Source organism: Ambystoma mexicanum, chromosome 9, assembly GCF_040938575.1.
Source record: "Ambystoma mexicanum isolate Mex_15411 chromosome 9, UKY_AmexF1_1, whole genome shotgun sequence".
In the NCBI taxonomy this organism is placed as follows: Eukaryota; Metazoa; Chordata; class Amphibia; order Caudata; family Ambystomatidae; genus Ambystoma; species Ambystoma mexicanum.
The window spans coordinates 1,148,532,826-1,148,552,650 of NC_090931.1; positions in this window are offsets into that span (position 1 = coordinate 1,148,532,826).

Sequence of the window (19,825 nt, forward strand, 5' to 3'; positions counted from 1 at the left end):
TGGCTCCTTCAGTTTTCTCCAGAATATCTGAAGAATGGGTGCAGGTGTCCTCTTCTTATCCTAAAAGCCAGGTAAGAGCTGCTGCCCTCACTAGCCAACGGCAGAACTATCCCACACACAATCCCCCCAGCAGTAGTCCAATCATGACCAATGGTGGGAACATTCATGCATTCCACTCAGACACACTGAAACCAGTTTGTGGATTGGGGTCAGACAGACCCAGCCCACATCTTGCCAGCAAACACACACAGCCCTCCAGTAGCCCGCCACATTCTTCTGCTGTCCGGGCACTGGAAGTCCTTATAAGGGTTTTCCTGGCCTCTCAGGCTAGGAAGAAGGCTAAAGAACAAGATGACAAAAGGACAGGCGGAAAATCTCGAGGTACGGCCATGTTTGACCAGCAGACACAATTAGAAGCCAAATGCGATAAACGCAGTGAAGATAAAACAAAAATCCCCAAAAAGTGGAGAAAAGTCACTGCTGCCACCAGCCTATCTTTTTAGCACATATAGAGTAACCAAAAATCCTCTGAATGTTAGTCTAGGGCAAAACAAAAATACACCCCATCGTACTGCATGGTAAGCTGCACTGTACAATGATAAAAGGTTACCGCAAGTGATACAAAAGTAACCAAAAGTAGTAACACAGTGACTAAGGGAAACAATGTTTTCCAGTATTGACAGCCTGAAGGACATATCAGTTTCGCCATAACATATGAGCAAAGGCCAGTATAGTGAAGTTTAAGGCTTCTCTCCACTGCAAAAAGTACAGGTCAGATTCAAAAATAAAAGCTAAAAGTTTGGGGGTTCCATAAAGATGGAAGGACAGGTGCAGTAAAGAGAAATATTTCCTAACACACCTGACATGTTCACTCCACCTAACACCCTGCTCCTATTTTCACTCCAACAACAATATTAGTACTTTGCCATCTTGTAAAGGTCATTAAGTAGTTCACACCCCATCTTGCTTGTCTAGCCCTGCATGCCCTTTATTTGGTCGTGGTTCACGTAAAACACGTCAATGTCTCGTCTCAATGTATACTAAATAAGATTTAGAAGACATATATAAAAATGAAATGTGCACAACTTCAGTGCATACACCCTTCGATTTTCTAGCGCTATATGGCCTACCACGTGGTTGCTAACAGTCCAAAGTTAACTGACTCTTGCACGGAATTACTCCACTGGGCACTAATAATGTAAAAGAAATTAGTTCGCCATTACTGACTGCTTTCTGAAACGTGCGTGCACTGTGACACCAACATCTATAGAGGACACTGCTAACAGCACGTTTCACCAAAGTATTTCAAAAGTACTTAGTACCCAGTTGTAGTTTTATAAAGCATGTTGAGTAATTAATACTTTTTGCTACTATGCTGCAAATTGCAATCTTAAAATAATGTAATCTGGATTTCAAAACGAAGCCATTTCTAAACACAGGTTTGCACTAAATAAACTTTACTTTTATGGGTACCTTTGTTGTTTTATATGATTATGGCCAAGGTAGTTATTTAAAATCAGTGCTCTGCAATTTAAATGCACCTGCTCGCTGATTTTTTCAAAGAACAATAAAGACTGCATTCGCCCAGAATTCGTGCAATAAGGTCATCGCCCTATTTTGCTGAGTAGATCAAGCAGATACAGCTTTGACAAAGATAATATTACATTTTTAGATGTATGAAACAATTCTGCAGTATACAGGATGTAACCAAGTGTTGCCACAGCAAAAACAGGCAATGAAATAACAAAGCACAAGACAACCCTAAGGACAGAAGGTAGAGCGAAATGTTAAATTAATGAGCCCATAAAAAGTGCTGCAAATGAAACGTGTAAATACATTGATCTTTTTTTTTAACCTAATGGTTTCCTTATGATTTTTACATCACAGAAAAACCTGTTCTATTTGCACCGGCACAGCTTCTTAGTAAACAGCGAGCTTCCTTCTCTGCTCGGTGCCTTCTCCCTAGGCTATGGCAGATTTTTCATTTAGCTAAAAGCTCGGTAAGAGGTCTATGAGAATGATAATCCGAGCACGGGCCGCAGCTGGCACTTGCATGGGGTGGATGATTAGTAGAACGCTTTCTATTCGACCTGGAGAAATTCTCGCAGTGGGAAGTTAACATCCGCTTACTGTCTCCACCAGAACACGCTCATCAGTTCCCCATCTGACACCCGTGAGCAGAAGAATCCGCTTGAATAATGGATAGGATAGTCGAATATCAGGCGTTTTAATAGTGTCGTCGGTGAGTTACAAGGCATTTTATTGTCTTTCTTGTCATGGTGTTTTTTCAGTCTCCTCCATATGCTCTCTCTTCCTTTAGTTCCTTTATTTCTCCCTCTACTGTTTAAAGAATACACTTTGTGAAATCTAAGACAATTATAAAACTTATAAAAGTGTGTCTATTTAGTTGTCATGTTCTCATTCTTTGTAGATACGTAGAGTGTGTCGGCTGTAGCCACCTGCATGTGCAATTGACTCACACTCCAATATGTATCCACCTACTTGGTAATGGCCCTGATAAGCGTTTAACATTCATATGCAATTTCATATAAATCCAGGAGAGTATTATGTGGGATTTTGCAACTACGGGATTTTGCAAAAGCTTAAGGGGAAGTGTTCAAATCACCTAATTTAGCTGTAAATCTTTTTTAGCGTTAGTTCTTTCACATCCCTATATTATGGAGTGCTGAGTGACCTGATGATTACATTGCATAATAAAGATGCGGTGGGAAGTGCACTTGTCACTATAAAGCCGCTTAAACAAGGTTGATCACCCACTTCATTCAGAAGCTTCAACTCATGTCAGGCCACTGGACTCAACAGCATTGATTAATGGCAGGGTTCGCCCGTCAGCCTGACACTGCCTATCATGTGATTAGTGTGTTCAACTGAATACATTCAGCCTATGCGCGGAAAGGAATAGGAAACCTTATTTTGTGCACTTCACCTGCGTTTTCTAATCCGTGCCATCGTGGCCAGTAATGAGTACTGTGATATGGGAAAAATGCTTTAATAGGATTTCATGCACCTGAGAAAAGACGTGTCAACTCTTTTCCACCGAGATGTGGAAACTCCATACGTTTAATGCTAGTGTCACACGGTCTAAATTCAGCAATATTATGCGTTCACATTTTTTTTTTCAGAATGATGGTTTGAAGAAAAAAAAACGTGCTTGATACGATAGCATTTTATTCATAGCGCGCCTATACACAAATGTTTACCAGGGTACATGAAGAAACATTAAAATAATGTTACTACTATATTTAGGGACATATTGACAAGCTACATCAGAGTAGTTCCATTTGTTATAGACTCTTTTTTCATTAATACCATTGTGTTTCAATTTTCTGAAAAAATTGTACATCATCAACATAAACTGCTTTACTGTGATTTTAAAAAAAATGTATATGCACACAAATGACGTGACCATGTAGTACTGGCAAGGCAATGTTTGAGACCCCGAAGGCTGCAGATGGCTCTCTAGGAATTGCGCCCACCGAGAATCTGAGGCCCACACAAACTACTGAATTTCTTATACGATAAAGATAAGTCATATTATTTATTGTTTACTGATGTTTACAAAGCATAACATAGCACTTGCTTTATGTAGAAAGCTATCATTATTGGTCACTTACAAATATGCGCGCTGGAACCTCCCTAAAACACACTACTTTTGGTCAAACCCTTTGGGATATGTCTGATAATCAACTATGCCGCAGCATGTCGGATATATCAAATAACATCTGAGATTTGGGGGCTGATTTATGGAATTTGTGCGCCGAAAAACGGGGATGTGTGCGCCATTCTGCCCGCAAATCCCCATTTGCTAAACAGGGATTTGCGGGCAGATTGGCGCACAAATCCCCATTTTTTGGCGCACAAATTCCACGAATCAGCCCCTTGGAGATTGGTTTCAAGCTCTGCATTCCATTACAGGGGCTCAAAACTCACAGCTAATTCGGGACATCAAACGATCTAAAAAGTTACTTTTACGTGTTTCGTATGGCTGAAGGGAGGAGTGGACAGGGCGGGATCACACATTGTTGATGTTGGTGGGGTGCTTGGTATGCTGTTGGAGAGTTCTATAAGAGCTACTAGTTGTCTGTGGTGTTTGTTGACCACTGTCGGAACCCCTTTGGGTACGTTTATAGTTATTTGTGGTGTGTGTAGTGATTGTTGATCCTTGTTGTATTCCTTATGTCTGCTTTTCTGTGTTCTCTCCTGCCAGTGCTTCCATATGTAAATGTATGTCAAGAAGGAAGTGTAGTATGCTGTGAATAACGTATGATGCGAGTGAATGACATGCCGGCATTACGCTGCATGGAATATTACGAGATTAAGCTGAGTGAATGTTCCATGTGAGACACTTGTTCCCTGGGAGCTGGATCTGATTGTTTGGTGTTCCCTTCCATGTAATCTGTTGGTCTATCTAACATGATCCTTTCACTGAATCTGTAAAAGTGCAATGGAATAACACAACTTGAAACACGCACACCAGACCTTTAAGTGATTTGTGTACAGCCAAACGTCAAAACAATTCCCCTTCTAATTTTCCCTTTGGCTTTCCCCTCTCTGTTACACAAAAACACAACATCAATACAGGTAGCTCCTTCTACATTCTCCTTTGCTTGTCCCCTTTCATATCATCTTTCATAGGTATGATATGTTAGCAATCTTTATGTGATTCCTATAATATGTCATCCTTATTAGTGTTTGCATGACCACGAACCTGTCGCATTTCTGTCAGCGTGAGTTATGCATGAATACATGTGTTTGTGTTAGACATGTGTGTGTTTTCTCTCTGCCAATATGTGTCATTCTGCCCTGAGGGTGAGGTGGGGTGTAAAGAAGAGAAGCTGGAATATTTGTCCTTGTCAGAGGATGAGGTAGTTATCCTGTTTAGGGTGGGAGAAGGAGAAAAGAGAGCCTGAAGACAGTGTGTGGAGGGATCCGTCCGTATAGAGGAAGAGTATAGATTCAAGAGAAGACTGTGTAAAAGGCAAATGTGAATGGTGGCAAACAGGTTGGGTTAGGATTAGTAGAGAGTCACAGTTTGGCACCCTTTTCTGTACATTATTTAAGGTTATAAGTATGGGCCTCATCACAAGTTGGCCAGAGATGAAAACATGCAGCAGTAACGCTATTATTGCTACATTACCGCTCTGTCCAACTATCAGTTGGGCGGAAAGTTTAAGATCTACCTGCAGCTTTGAGCAAGAGGTAAATCTGTCCACTTTCCGACCATTTGTAGAACTATTAGTGCTGCGGTAATAGCACAGAGAATGCCCCATTGGGTCCAATGAACCCAATATGAATGGGGACTAACTGCCCCACCGCAACTCGGATCGGTAACGCTATTTGCGTTGTGAAGTATCCCGGTGCATTTACCGCAGGGATAGCGCTCAACTCGTGATGAGGCCCTATATCTTTGGCTCAGCAGAAAACTAAATGTTAATCTGTCCACAGTGGTAGGTTATCATTCCACGCCGGGCATGTTCAAACTGTGCACAAGATTACAAGAGAGCAAGGACTTTCTACTTTTTCCCTTTCCCCCACCTGACTAAGTTACATAGATAGCAAAGCTGGAGAAACAATGAGGGTGGGTTTGGAACTGTCACTCCACTTAAAGTAAATTCCTAGTGCAGGGTTCATAGATGTTTCTTGAGGCCTGCTATAAACTCTAAGCAGATGGTTATGGCCATATCTGAGGAAGCCCCCATCTTGGGCAGCAGAGGAGTTCATCTAGATAATGCAGCCTTGTGTATCCTTCTCCACCTAGGTTCCAGTTACCTTGTCCTGCTAAATGTGGACAGCATGGAGCTCTAACACTAATGTGGCAACTGATTACCTTCTTAATTTGCAGGTCTAATTGTGAACTATGACCCTTTACATAAACGGAGTCCCACACACATGTACCACTAATGTATTAATTAATTTGCATCTTTTTGGATTGCACCTGCTGCACGTGTTGGCCTTGTACACAGTAAGATGTCATTCATATGAAACACATATTTATTTATTGGCCATTTATTAGGCGCTTGTACAACAAGTAGATTGGGTTTTAAAGCGCCCACAGGGCAACAGAGAGGGAACATGGGATAGAAAACAAATGAATACACTGGAAGATAAAGATGACCCTTCTAGGCCTTGTGAGCATTGAGAGCATGCAAATGCATGGAGAGGAGAGGGAAAGAGGGAGAGGTAAGTGCTGGAGTGCCTGTGCGCGTGAATGAGCAGCAGATGTAAGTGTTCAGAGTAGGAAGTGCTAGGGAGTATTCATCTGTAAAAATAAAAAAAATTAAAAATGGCTAAGTGCAGGCCTACAATGGCAATGGCCAGTAAGTGTCAAGACAAGTGCTGTGTGTAGGCAGAGGCTGTAGGTGATTGGGCGTGGGAGGACAGGGCCTGAAGTACACATAAGGGCCCTGGTCACCAATCACAGTGAGCGTGAGATAAGAAAATGAGGGAAAGGGGGAGGCTGTTCCATAAGAGGGAGCCAGCTGAGGACAGAGATTGGCCTCCATCCCTGTGTTTAGCGAAACACTTGACACACAGAGAGTTGGTACCAGAGGATTGTAGAGGTCTAGAGGGTGAGAATTTAGTGAGAGCATGTCACAGATAGCTTGGTCCCTTGCCCCAGACTGCCTTATGGATGATGCAGAGGGATTTGAACTTGATCCTTTCAGCAACTGGAAGACAATGAAGAGATTTTAGGGCAGGAGAGATGCGGTCCCTGGGCTTGAGACCAAGGATAGGTCTAGCTGCCCTGTTTTGGATGAGCTGGAGGGGTCGTAGAGAGGAAGAGTATAGATTCAAGAGACGGCTATTGCAATAGTCTAGGCTAGAGAGAACCAGAGTTCTGGTAACATTGAGCTTCTGGGGGAAAGTGAGAAAGGGGAGAATTCCTTTGAGAAGGAAGAGTTGAAAGTTGGACTCATTGGCAATGTCCTGAATGCAAGGGAGGAAGGAAAGAGAGGAGTCGAAGATGACTCCAAGGTTTCTGGCTTCAGATGAAGGAGAAGGGTGAGAGCCCATAGAGGATGGCCAGAGTGAAGGGAAGAAAGAGGGAGCAGGGGTCCCAATTGGAAGGATCTCAGTTTTGCTGGCATTGGGGAAGAGATCGTTGGAAGTGAACCAGGACTTGATGGCAGAAAGGCAGTTCGGGATGAGGGAAGATGCAAAAGGGTCTGCAGGAAGTTTGAAAAAGAGTTGTGTGTCATCTGCATAACAATGGATGTTAAGGGAGAAAGAGAAAATGAGGAGTGCCAGCTGAGCAAGTTAAGTGTTAAAGAGCAAGGGGGAGATGTTGGAGCCCTGGGAGAAAGATGTAGGTGAGGAGAAGGTGCCCAGAGAAGGTGCCCAGTATATCCTGGGACGAACAGTCAGTTAGGAAAGAGGTCAGCCAATCCAGTGCCCACTCCAAGATAACCAGGGTATCGTGGATTTGTTTTTTGAGGATGGAGTGGTTAACCATTTCAAAGGCAGAGGAGAGATTGAGTACAATGAGGACAGCTGGAGAGTAAGAGTCCAGTGATGTAAGCAGTTCTTCACGGGTGTCTAGAAGAGCAGTTTCCATACCTGTGCATGCTCCGAATTCAGATTGATGGTTGTGGAGCCTGCCAACAAGTTCAGTGTGTGAAGTAAGTTTGGGGGAGGGACAATTTCTCCAGGAGTTTCCCATAGAAGGGGGTGATAGAAATGGGGCGATAGTTGGCACGACAGGTACGGTCTGCTGAAGGTTTTTTCTTGAGGGGCACACAAGGGAGTGCTTGTAGGAGGTGGTGAAAGAAACACTTGCAAACGAGTGGTTGCAGAAATCAGTGAGTGCAGGAGCAAGAGAGTTAATGTTGTGCATGATGTTTCTGGAGGAGCAAGGGGAAACAAGTTCGGGTGAGACCTTCATAGAGCGGACAACTCTGGTGACCTCATCCGGTGTGACAGGGGAGAAGGAGGAGAGAGAGGCAGAAGGAGTGTGGAAGGCCATAGGAGGCAAGGTAGTGTGGGAGGGGTCTGGAGAGGGGGTAGCAAAGGTGCTCAGGATGTCCAACATTTTAGTGGTGAAGTGTGTGGCCAGGGTGTTACAGAGGGCCTTGGACATAAGAGGGGAGGAGGAGACTGCGGAAGGAATGGCTAGTTCCCTGGAGATTTTAAAGAGGTCAGCCATATTCTTGGATGCACCCGCTACCCGTGCCTGGATGTGGGCCCTTTTCTTGGCACAGATGGAGAGTCTGTATTGCCTTTGGACCAGATGACAGGCCAGTTTTTCACAGGGTGAGCCTGAGGTTTGCCACTTCTGTTCCGCAGCTCTGCACTTGCGTTTCATCGCAGCAAGTTCGGAGTGATACCATGTATTACATTTGGAGAAAGGTTTCAGGCCGATCCTCATGACTGGGGCAAGAATGTCCAGAGTGTTAGTAATGGCCAGTTGCAGGTTGCTGAGAGCAGAGTCAGAGGTAGAGTCTGGGGTGGGAGGAGTGGGGATGAAGGTGGATGTGAAGGCAACAGCTGACACTACTCTTTTCATCAGACGGACGTTTGTGAATGAGCTTGGCAGGGCTCGAGGTGGTGCGGTCCGAGGGCCAAGGGGTCCCAGGTAAGAGGGGAGGAGAGGAGGGAGTGGTTGTACCAGGAAAGAGCTGTGATAAGTGAGGCTGAGAGTGAAAGGTCAGAGTGGAAGAAGGCATCAAGAGTGTGTCCTGCCATGTGGATGGGACCAGAAGGAAGAATGGAGAGGGAGCGAAAGGTACAGAGGTCAATGAAGAGAGTGGATGCTATGCTAGCGCAGTCCAAGTGGATGCTGAAGCCACCCATGAGAAGAAGTTTAGAGGAGGTTGAGAGGAGCAGAAGTCAGTCCATTCAGAGAGGAAAAGGGTGGTAGCACTCGGGGGACTGTAGATCATGGCAATGGTCAGAGAGGAGGATGGATAGCTGCTCAACTTGCAAACCAGGCTCTCAGAGGATGAGTAAGGCTGGGTGGGTGTAAAGGAGGAAACAATCCACTCAGGGAATATTAAGGCAACCACACGGTCAGCACAGTTAGGTCATAGCCGTGCAAGAAAATATATCAGGACACAACACAATGTAACCAGCTTGTACAACAAAACCTGCATCCTGTCCCACAATGCATGTGAATGTGCGTATGTCTAGGAATAGACACTTTTCTCTGGCACTTTAAATAATGGCAATTTTAGCATAACTTGTGGCACAGACATTGTGAACATTTTTAATATTGGCAACGATGACTTGCACCAGCAGCATTAACTTGTTTTAGAGAGGCAACACTGGCATATATTGTATCTTCGCAAACACTAACAATTTCCCAAAATTATTTCTCCCAAAAATACTAGCACTACCTCGTGCAGATTCAAACCATGGTGTACATGTAGAATTGGACCACACCCACATTAAAGAGGCCCTAAATATTGAACCAGTTTTGCACTGGTTACAAGTATACCGTGCCGAAAAGCCATAACATTGCAGTTTGATGACATTAGTGAACTTTCCTATTTTTATGCACCAGACACTTTAAGCCAACGGATGGCAAATAATTAAAAAAGGAGGCATAATGCCCAAACTCAGCAGAAACCAGAGTCTTTGTAATTAGTGAAATAGTTTAATCAGAGACATGCCATCATCACTGACAGTGCCGTACAACAATGTTTATTACATAACAAGGGCAAAGTGTAATTTCCATGCACTGAGAGCTACCACATCTACATAGACAGGTAATATTTCTACTGAAATATCTTGTTTGGTGTGTCAAGAACCTTTAGAAGATTTGGTGCATTTTGTCTTCTATTGTCCTGCTCATAGTCATATTAGAAAACTGCTTTGATTCCAATATGAAGAATGACTAGTTAATACAGTGTTGCCCAGATCTGATATATCTTGGTTGGGCAGATTCTCAAAAAGTGGAATGGGCAAATTTGTCATACCTGAACTGTGCATTGTATATAAGGAAAGCAATATTGGCACTTTAAATTACACAGATACAGGATTTCATTGTTTTATAATTTTTTTGAGTGGTTTTAAGAAATACTTTTATATTACTGAATGCTTTTGAGTTCGGTGGTATTACATTTATCAAAATGTGCTTCATAGGATGTAATGAATTGTATTATGACTCATATGATTGTGTGCTTGCATGTTGTGTACCACTTTATGATAAGTATTGTATTGCTGTATGTTTTTAAGGAAAGTTGGTTTACTTCCTTTGGACATGTGGACTCCCTCACACAAAGCCTTTAATCCCCAGAACATTTCACATTCAATATTTCACATTCAATATTCAATACCTCAATAAATACCTTCTCATGCTCATTGGGAGCAAATACATTATGACATCAAGTCGAGTGTCTCACTCCATGAACCGAGTTCTTCCCAGGAAGGCTAGATTCTAAAGGATTTTCAATGTTTACATTTTCTGTTTACATTTAGAAGCCTTGGCCCTGAGAGCAACAGCCCAGGCAATTGCTACCTTGTCGTCCTTTCCAGCCCAGCCCTCATGCCAGGTTGCTAGACAAGCTACAACCCACCCTATGCCATCTTCAATCAAAGTCAGCTTGTTTGCTTACTGTTCTAATGCACAGGAACAATAAGACTGGTGGAACATGTTCTGCCGTCTTGGCCTTCAAGTTCTGGATACATCTTCCTGAGTCTTTACAAAACAAGAGTAATCTCCTGTGTTTCAGAATATATCTTGACATCTCCCTATTTAAAGAACATTAATAGTTCAGACATCCAATTCTGGCAAATCGGTTAACCTTAGTTACAGACTGTAGCTGTTGTCATTGCAAGAGTGCCAAGATACCTAACGTAGGTGAACGATTGTGATCTATAATACTAGAACACAAATATAAAGAGTATATAATACAGTGTAAGAATAAATACTGACATTTTAGTGGTTGTATGAATGTGAATTCCATGTGTCTACAACCAATTTTCAAACATGTGTTAGCTTGTACAGGGTATTGTGTACAATAGTGCACAGACACCGTGCATAAAGCTTATGGATATTTAAAATAAGAGCACCTACTGTGAGATGTTTATATTTTATGTGTGTTCAGAGAGGTTGCCTACAAATATTTTTGTATGCATACTGATTGGAATATGTAGAATGTTAAATGTTACCAAGATAGTGGGCCTCATTACGAGGTGGGAGCAAAGGGATACCGGGCACCGTTAAGGACATTGGTGCCGGTAATCCCTTTGTGCCCTATTCCGAGGTCCCTTAGCGGGTCCCTTCCTTAATGCTTGGTTTTACCAGGTGTTATGTACGGGGCCCGTTAAGGGACTTCAGAGCTAATAAAAGTACCGCAATTTGCGGTACTGTAATTAGCGCCTTCCCCCTTCCCATTGAGCCCTATGGGTGCTGAAATGGGAATGGGGAATGGCTTTTTCAATGGGGATTCACCGGTCCCGCAAAGGTCGGAATAGACCGGTACGTCCCCATTGAACGAGGGTGGACTCTGGACCGGTATTGGAGGTAGACCTGGCGCTAAAAGCGCCATGACTACCTCCAACCTCGGAATGAGGCCCAGTGTTTATACAGAACACAGCGAAAAAGCTACATTGCAACGTACACATAGGATGGTTACAGAAGTCACAATTTAATGGATTATGAAGAGTTAAGCCAACGGTTAGTAGGAAGTAGAAAAACAGACAGCACTTATTAGTTTATTATGGCCTATGTACACGAGGCTGACGTCCATCAGCATTGTGAGTGCTGTTGAATACAGTAGGCTGACCAGCCAATAGAAATCTTCATGCAATATGAGCTAGTTCCTAAAGACTGCTTTGAGGTTTGACTGGGAAGGAAATTCTCTTAGGTCAAGGAGTGAAAACAAGTGGAGGAGCACAACACAGGCACACATCAGGAATCTGCTAGCCATACAAGTGGATTTAGAATCAGTAAATTGTAGTTAGGTTGCAGTGCACTGTAGGCTGTACTTAACGAATGTTTGTCACCGGTGGGGTTGGATCTACCCCAAAAAATAATTTGACAATTAATGGTGTGAAATCCTAACAGAGTCTTGTTTTTTTAGTGAGTCACGTACTATGCAGAGCCTGGAATTCAAGTTAGAGGATTGTGAGGAATATGGTCGAGGTGAAACAGACGTTAGTGTTTAGTTAAGGCCACTTTACATGGGTTAGAAAGTAACTGTTATTTCAGTCGGGCGTGCTACTATACACCCTGTAGACAACGGTTACAAGAATGAAATGTGAGCTGGAGATGGATCCTTTAAATGTTAAGTAGTTTAAATTAGGCAACTGTGGGCTTTGAGATCAGGGCAATGAAAATGAATGTGTCTGTCAAGTCATCGGCAGGTTTGGGATCCACCTTTACCCAAAACTGGTTTTGCAAATGGTCCTTGACCAAGCCAATCTGGCTTTCTGTTCCAACTCTCCCATTTTGGTCACTTGATCACTAGGACCTAATGCTGCTCACTGGCGTGTTTTTTCTCCTTGCATTAGAACAAGGCACTGGTGGAGATATGAAGGTGATTTGTCACTTAGTCTGAGAAGCACAAAATCAATATTGATGAAACCCATGTTGAAGCCAATAAAAAAGGGTGTCCTAGCAGTGAAGACACATGGTTATTAGCAGCATGTTGTTATCAATACATCAAATGATTTCTGTTCCCATTCCCTGGTTGAACGAGGAAAGGGCATGCGAGTGGTAGCAACATGCTATCTGCTGACAGACATTTTCACAGAGAGCTGAGGAGCTAAGCTGAGCGGCACTAATTACTGAATGTTGTGATGACTCATTGACACGGTATCCTATCAAAAGAGTGCTGGAGAGCAGGCGAAACCATACCAGGGCCTACCTTGCTCTTACCTCAGCAGTGCAATCTTCTCCCAGCATCTTTTCACTTATACAACTCTGCTTGTGAACCTGATTTACATCGCTCTGGCTGCTTGTACAGGTTTGCGGTGTGGCCCTGGATAATGACGAACCACGTCACCCTCCAGTGCCAGAGTCCATCACATCTTTTATTCTCCAAATTTTTTGTGTGGCTCCTCGAAGATAGTTACTTGTTAGGGACCATCTGGTTTCATCATGAAACACTGGTTGAGATGATATCATAAATGTAGCTAATCTAAGCAGGGACACAAGGTCACATGGGTTTCACAACCTAGTGCCTTTGCTGGTTCAGGGAAGTTTGAATTGACGACGTACAATTGGTTTGTTGATCTTTTTTTCATGACCTATGGAAGTGTCTGCTAACTCACCTACAAAAGAACTGCTCTGCAAGCAGCCAACGAACTGATCGAAGGCTGTGAATGGACCTTTTTGAAGCTGAACCCTTTTCCACCTCATGCCAAATCAGCCCCACAATAAAGACACATAACGGCACTTAAACTATGTTTTGAATATGTGCTTACAGCCTTCCCATTTAAGGGGTTATAAGCGTTAGAATGTATAAGGTACTACATTGATTTCCTGCTGAAAGATGTGTTTATTTTGTATATCTAACCCTACTGTTGACTTGTACTTTTCACCTGTAGACCTTTAGTGAATTTTCGTAAATAATAATTGCCTACATTTAACATTGAGTTTTTCAGAATCATATTTCTTGCCACATGTCTCCTTTGAGTTGTGTTTTGATTGCCCTGCATTCACCAACACCTCTTGGAGAGTTAAGCTATTAGCCTGGCGAAAGTACTGAATGAGAGAGACAAGGTTGCCTAGAGATGCATGAATAACCCCTGCTGGTAAATGGTCGGACAACAATTTACATGCAGGGAACCCAACAGCACGTAAGTAAACATCGGTTGTCCCCAACATTCAATTAACACTTAAAACAAGATGACCACCAAAGAGTAAAAACAGGCAAAAATCTCTTTCCGCTTTGTAAAAAGGCAAATACTTCCTGCAAATTGCATTTTGCAGGTGTCATTTATAATGGATCCATGGGAGTTTCTCAGGTTTACAGCGGCTAAATAGTGGTGCATTCCCAAGGATCCATTTGTTTTTCGCTGTCATAAAAAATCAATTCAGGTGCACTGAAAGCACAGAGGAAACGTGCATTTCCCTTCATACCCCTTCTCTGCAATCAAAGTGATTGGAGCAGTACATCAAGCAGATGGTAAATCGAGTCTGATTCCATAAGATCCCTTCCATATACAACTGCATGAACATCTCTGACATGCACAAATTAAAGTGCACTTTAAAAAAGAGAGGTGAAAAGCACTGCAGACATGCAAGACCTCTTGGGCCTGTGTTTGGACTTATTTGTTACATCAGCTGGCCGCTTGTCCGTGCTGTGCCCTGCTTCCCCGACATGCTCCCTCACTTCCTTATTCCATTCTCTCCAGCCTCCCAGTCAGCCTACCTCCCCTGATAGGCCACTCATTCCACCCTTCTTGGCCAAGTCCTGCGGAAGTGAGCCGCGCTCACTCTTCGTTCCCCAGCCTGCACGGGTGAGTGTTGCTAGCCCCTGACGCTCTTGGGCCTGTGTTTGGACTTATTTGTTACATCTGTTGGTTGCTTGCCCCGCGATGTGCCCCGCTTCCCTGACCCGTTCCCACACTTCCTTATCCCATTCCCTCCTGCCTACCAGCCCCCCCCCACCTTCCCAGATGAGCCACTTTTGTGCTAAACCCTCCTTCCCAGTGCAGCCCTCTGCCCGGCAGACGCTGCGGCTAAGGACCCCAAGGCAAAGGGCAGCTCCTACAGAGGCGGCTCCAGATAGTGTCTGAAGGTGTCAGTAGGGGAAGCCAGTGGCCAGCAGTTAACCAGCAGCGACTAAGTAAGGTAGGAGTGGCCCGGGTTAGGAACAGATCCTTCACTCAAACCTAATAACCTGGCCACTTAGCAGACTCTCAGACTTAGGTGTGTTTTTATTTAATTGCACTGTGACAGTATTTAAATTGCATTGTGAAACCTAGGCTTTTCTCCCACTTTACAGGACAATCAGACAAAGGTGTGTTTTTATTATTTGCACTGTTCTCCCCAGACGAGGTTTCTAGACAAGTCTGATCTATACAAGTATTGTCTAAGCAGGTTCATCCATGTTCCTCCAAAAGCATCAAGGACCGCATTGATCCCTGGCTACTTCTCTTGCCGACTCCACTCCTTTGCCACCGGAGACTTCCCTTCCACCCTGAAGCACTCCCTTGTGCACCCCTTTCTTAAGGCACCCTATGCCGACCCTTCCTGCCCGGCTAACTATCACCCAATCTTCATCACTCCTTTCCTGGGCAAACACCTAGAAAAGCTGGCCATCTCCAAGCTTAATCTTCACAATGAATCTGCTGGTTTTCTCCATGACCATCAGTCTGGCTTCAGAGCTACCAGAAGCGTGGAAACCGCTCTCCTGAAAATCCGTGAAGACCTTCTCTCAAACCTTGACTCCAACACCCCCTGTGTCTTCATCCTACTTGATTTCTCTTCTGACTTTGACACGGTCAGCCATGCCATCCTGCTCAACCGTTTTCATGATAACCTGGGTATCACCGATCATGCCCTGGCTTGGCTAACTTCTATCCTCTCCGATCGACCCTCCCAGGTACAATTTGGGTCCTTCCTCTCCTCTATCTCTATCTCTACCTGTCGTTTTGCCCAGTAGCCAAACATCTCTCCCTGGCTGTTCAACCAGTACCTGACACTTCTTTCCCACCGGATTGCTGCTCCATGGCCAATCCTCCTGTGCTATGCGGATGATACTCAACTTATTTTTAGGCTCCCTTCCGCCACCACTTCTCCCTCTCTCATCTCTGACTGTCTGTCTGCTATCCAGGGGTGGTGTGCCGCCAATAATATCTGCGCTAATGCCAGTAAGATCGAGATTCTCCTCATTGGAACACCTGCTACTTCCTTTCCTGTCACTCGCTGGCCAGCCTCTCTTGGCCCTCTTCCTGCTCCCACATGTGAGACTGGAAACCTCACGGTCATCTTCGACTCCACACTTTTTTTCTCTCCTCACATCTCTGACATTTCTAAGAAGTCACATTACCAGCTGCACCTCTTCAGAGGTATTCTTCCTTTCCTCTCCTTCCCCCAGAAGCTAACTGTCTCCAGAGCCCTGGTTCCCTCTTGGCTGGACTACTGCAACTGCCTCTTTCTAAATCTACCTGCTTGTATTCTCCGCCCTCTGCAACTCATCCAAAACAGGACTTCAAGACTTGTCCTTGGCCTCCAGCCCAGGGATCGTATCTCTCCAGGACTGAAATCTCTGCACTGGCTCCCAGTGGCTGTGAGGATTAAGTACAAAACCCTCTGAATTGTCCACAAGGCCTTCTGGGGCCTGGGGCCTCCATACCTTCAACTTTCTCTTCCTAAATATCTTCCTTTTCAAGCTCTTTGCTCATCCGCCTCAAACTGCCTCAGGGCCAGTCGCTTTGTAAGAGGATTCAATTCAACACTACAGCTAAGTCAATGCCTAGTCTGGGATACTGAATGGAAACCCTTATTAATATATCTTTATGTCCAGTTCATGCGTTCTGGATGACTACCCCTATATAACACCCCTCTCTTGGAATCCTCCTGACCCCACTGAGCCAAGAAGTAGTTCTGTTTTGCAAGTTAAAAGGTTTATTTGAGAATTTAAACAATATAGATATATATCACACTTTATAATAAATTAATAATTGAATATCACACTTAATCTGATCAGTAATCAATAATGGATAGTCTGGCACTAGCACACTTCTTTATAATCAATGATGAGTGGTTATAGGATGGATAAGATAGCAACAATACTTTATGGTTTCAAATGGATGCAAGGTGGAATGAAAATGCAGTACAGAAAATACTCAATATGATTTCAACAAAACAATGTAATCACTTTTCTCTGGCAATTCCCTCCCCCCTTTATGCAATGCAAGGAAATGGAAGGAAAGCACACAGTTCTCAGAAATGTAATCAACTGTAATTCAGTTCACCCCAGCAAGCTTACACTACAGAAGTTGGAAACACAGGCCCAAAATGCTTTTATATGTGCTGGCAATGAAGTGAAAAATATACTAAAATGCGTTTAATTCCCTCTAGGAGGTTCAGGGTGAGTGAAATATACTTGGGATGAGTTCAGGCTCACTTTATCAAGGATCTAGGAGTAACTAGCAGGTTAAACGAATTTTTGGCAACTGAAAGCAAGAAGCTTCTGTTTGCACACGTTGAGAAATTTGCAAATCGCGGCAAATTCGCGGGTGCGTTTTTCGCAATTGCGGCAACATTATAGGGTAGAAATGCGGTTCTAGGTTCGTAGAAAAGCCACGATTCCCAGCTTTCAGAGGAAAGTTACTGCAAGTCTCTAGCACAAATGGTTACGGAGATATGAGCGATTAAATAAAGGTCATTTTTCAGATTTGAAATTTTAAAGTTCAAAAAGACAAGTGACAGCTAGCAACTAGAAAATGACAGGTGACAGCTTTACAAATGACAGATGACAGTTAGGAGACAGTTCTACTTAGATTAAAATAGGATTGAATTATATTATTTTAACTGAGAGATTGGTTCTGCACAGTTCTACTAGGTACTCACACTATATTCTTGAATTAGAATGGGCCTCGCCACGGATCTGGTCAGGTTTTAGACTGGTCTCTGGTCTCTGCACTTAACAGTGATCTGGGTCAGCTCTCTCTCTCTCTCTGGATTCTGGAGATTGATGGATTTGAAGTCTGGATCTTTCTGCACAGCTTTCTCTAGAGATTGATGGAGGTAAAGTATGGATTTTCCGGCAGAGCTTCCAGCTGCAAATGGATTTGAAGGTCTCTATCTGTCCTGTCTGTCTGCTTTTATCTGTTTTTAAAATGGGTGTGTGTGCAGCATCACTAGACCCTACCCCTCTACACTTGCCATTGGCCCAATTCTCCCCTCTCCCATGATTGGGGAAGGAACTGTGAGTCAGAGTGATGCTGTAGGTTTTATGGGTCAGAGGATCCTCCCCTGTCAAATTGCACACAATCTATATTTGATAAAAAAAACCATATTTGCACAGGTACACATTCGTTTAAAATTACACGCACCCCTCACATATCACAGGAGGTATACCCTTGTCCAAATCTGCTCTTCCTGGGATCTTGCATTCAGAAATGGCAATATTTGCACTTTTTAACTGATTTTGCAATTTCGGACATTAACCCAAATTTACACACATGTGCGCAAGGAGCATGGACATTAGTTGATGAAGTGTCAGATTTTTCACATGCACACATTTTGAGTAATATCCTCTTTTCCGCTAAAACCCCCCTGAACATACCACCGGGTCCTAACACGTCTTAAAATGTGGGCAGAAAAATCACAAGAATTATGGTGTCATTTAAATAATTTTCACAAGTCCATACTATGAGTTATTCATCTTTTTAGAGTTATGTTCTGGCCCAAAAGGGGTGTGCTTTCCCCTCAGCACAAGGTTGAATTTCTGGTTTTTCCAGTTCTGCCAAGCCAGCTTGCTCTCACAGGCAGTGCCCCTCCCCTGTCCTTCCAGGAGGAAGCTCCATTTACGACTCCCGCCAATAAAACATTTGCCTGAGTCAGGACAGGGCTTTGTTCAGAGCTCCTGTATTCTGTGGGGGCTCCCCTTAATTGAATTATCAGAGAGATGGCATATCCTTAGTGTGGCCAGCAAAAGGCAGATAGGCCTGGGAACACAGCTGTGACTCAAGTTTCACTCCTGATGGGGGGTAGTTGCCAGGCAAAATTGGAATCTCTTTAAGCCAGTTTTTAGCTACATGTCATTTCTGTTCCCCAGTTCTCTGCATTCAAATAAAACTAAACATTTTTACCTATGCAGCTAGAATGCTGATTTTAAGTTTAAAACTATGACATTTAAACAATTGCAGCCTATGTGACACTCAAAAGTAGGTCACTCAGTCAATTTAAACATTTAGATTTTTAGTGTCTTTCAGTCCAAATTTACTTAAACTGCTGAAATCCACAGCTCAGCCAGTCTTGTTATAAACCTTCAAGTCACTTCAGAATATAACTTTACATTGGATCCACCTCTTAGTAAGTCTTTCTTTGGCTTGCCTTGGGTTCATTTATTCAGTTTTACACAAAAAAGTAAAATCTGGTGGTTTTAAAACACCGGCTTTCTGATAGTGGTGAGTACTGGTACTACACCCCTTTTTGGGATTTAAGAAAATGAATTCCCAACAGTTATGGGTTTGCTTTTGGCAATCAGCATTGCCATCCCCAATGGTTTCAGACTACTGTGTGGGTAGTCCAATGGTGGTTTTAGGCAGTGTCCTTCTGTGCCCATAACATCAGCAAAAATGAGTGGCAGCCTATTCTTCATGCATTTCCCTGGGCATTTTCTGGGAAGCTCTGGCCATCATGATGTTTTCCATGTCCGTACTGCACAGTTTTGAAGTAGGGCTTGGATGTGTGGATGAAAACATCCCACAAGCCCCTCTCTTGCGATGGCCATTCTATTTCACTAATGGGACTCGCAAGACCTGGGATGTTTCCTCATCTTCTTCCAATAGATGGCACAGTTCAGCATCTTTTTCTCCATCCGGTCGGATCCATCGGTTCTCCTCGCCGGTCCTGATGGGAATATTGGGCGGTACCCTGGGCCCGTTGTGTCTCTGCTCCCGGTCTCCGGATCGTCCTCCTTGTCCCGTCTCCAGGTTTTCTTTCTCCTAGGACGACAAAGGAAGAGCGGCAATACCTATTCATAGACGTTTTTCCACCACTGTTGAGATAGTGGGGCAGCATATGCATTTCATCATAACGAAACATTACATTCTTATTTTGAAAAAAAACAGTATAACTAAGAGACAGTTTCATGCAAATCACAATATTTTAGAGACTAGATGTGGTATGTTTTATGGTTGGAACTGAATTAGTCTGAGACAGTACCCGCTAGGATTCCAG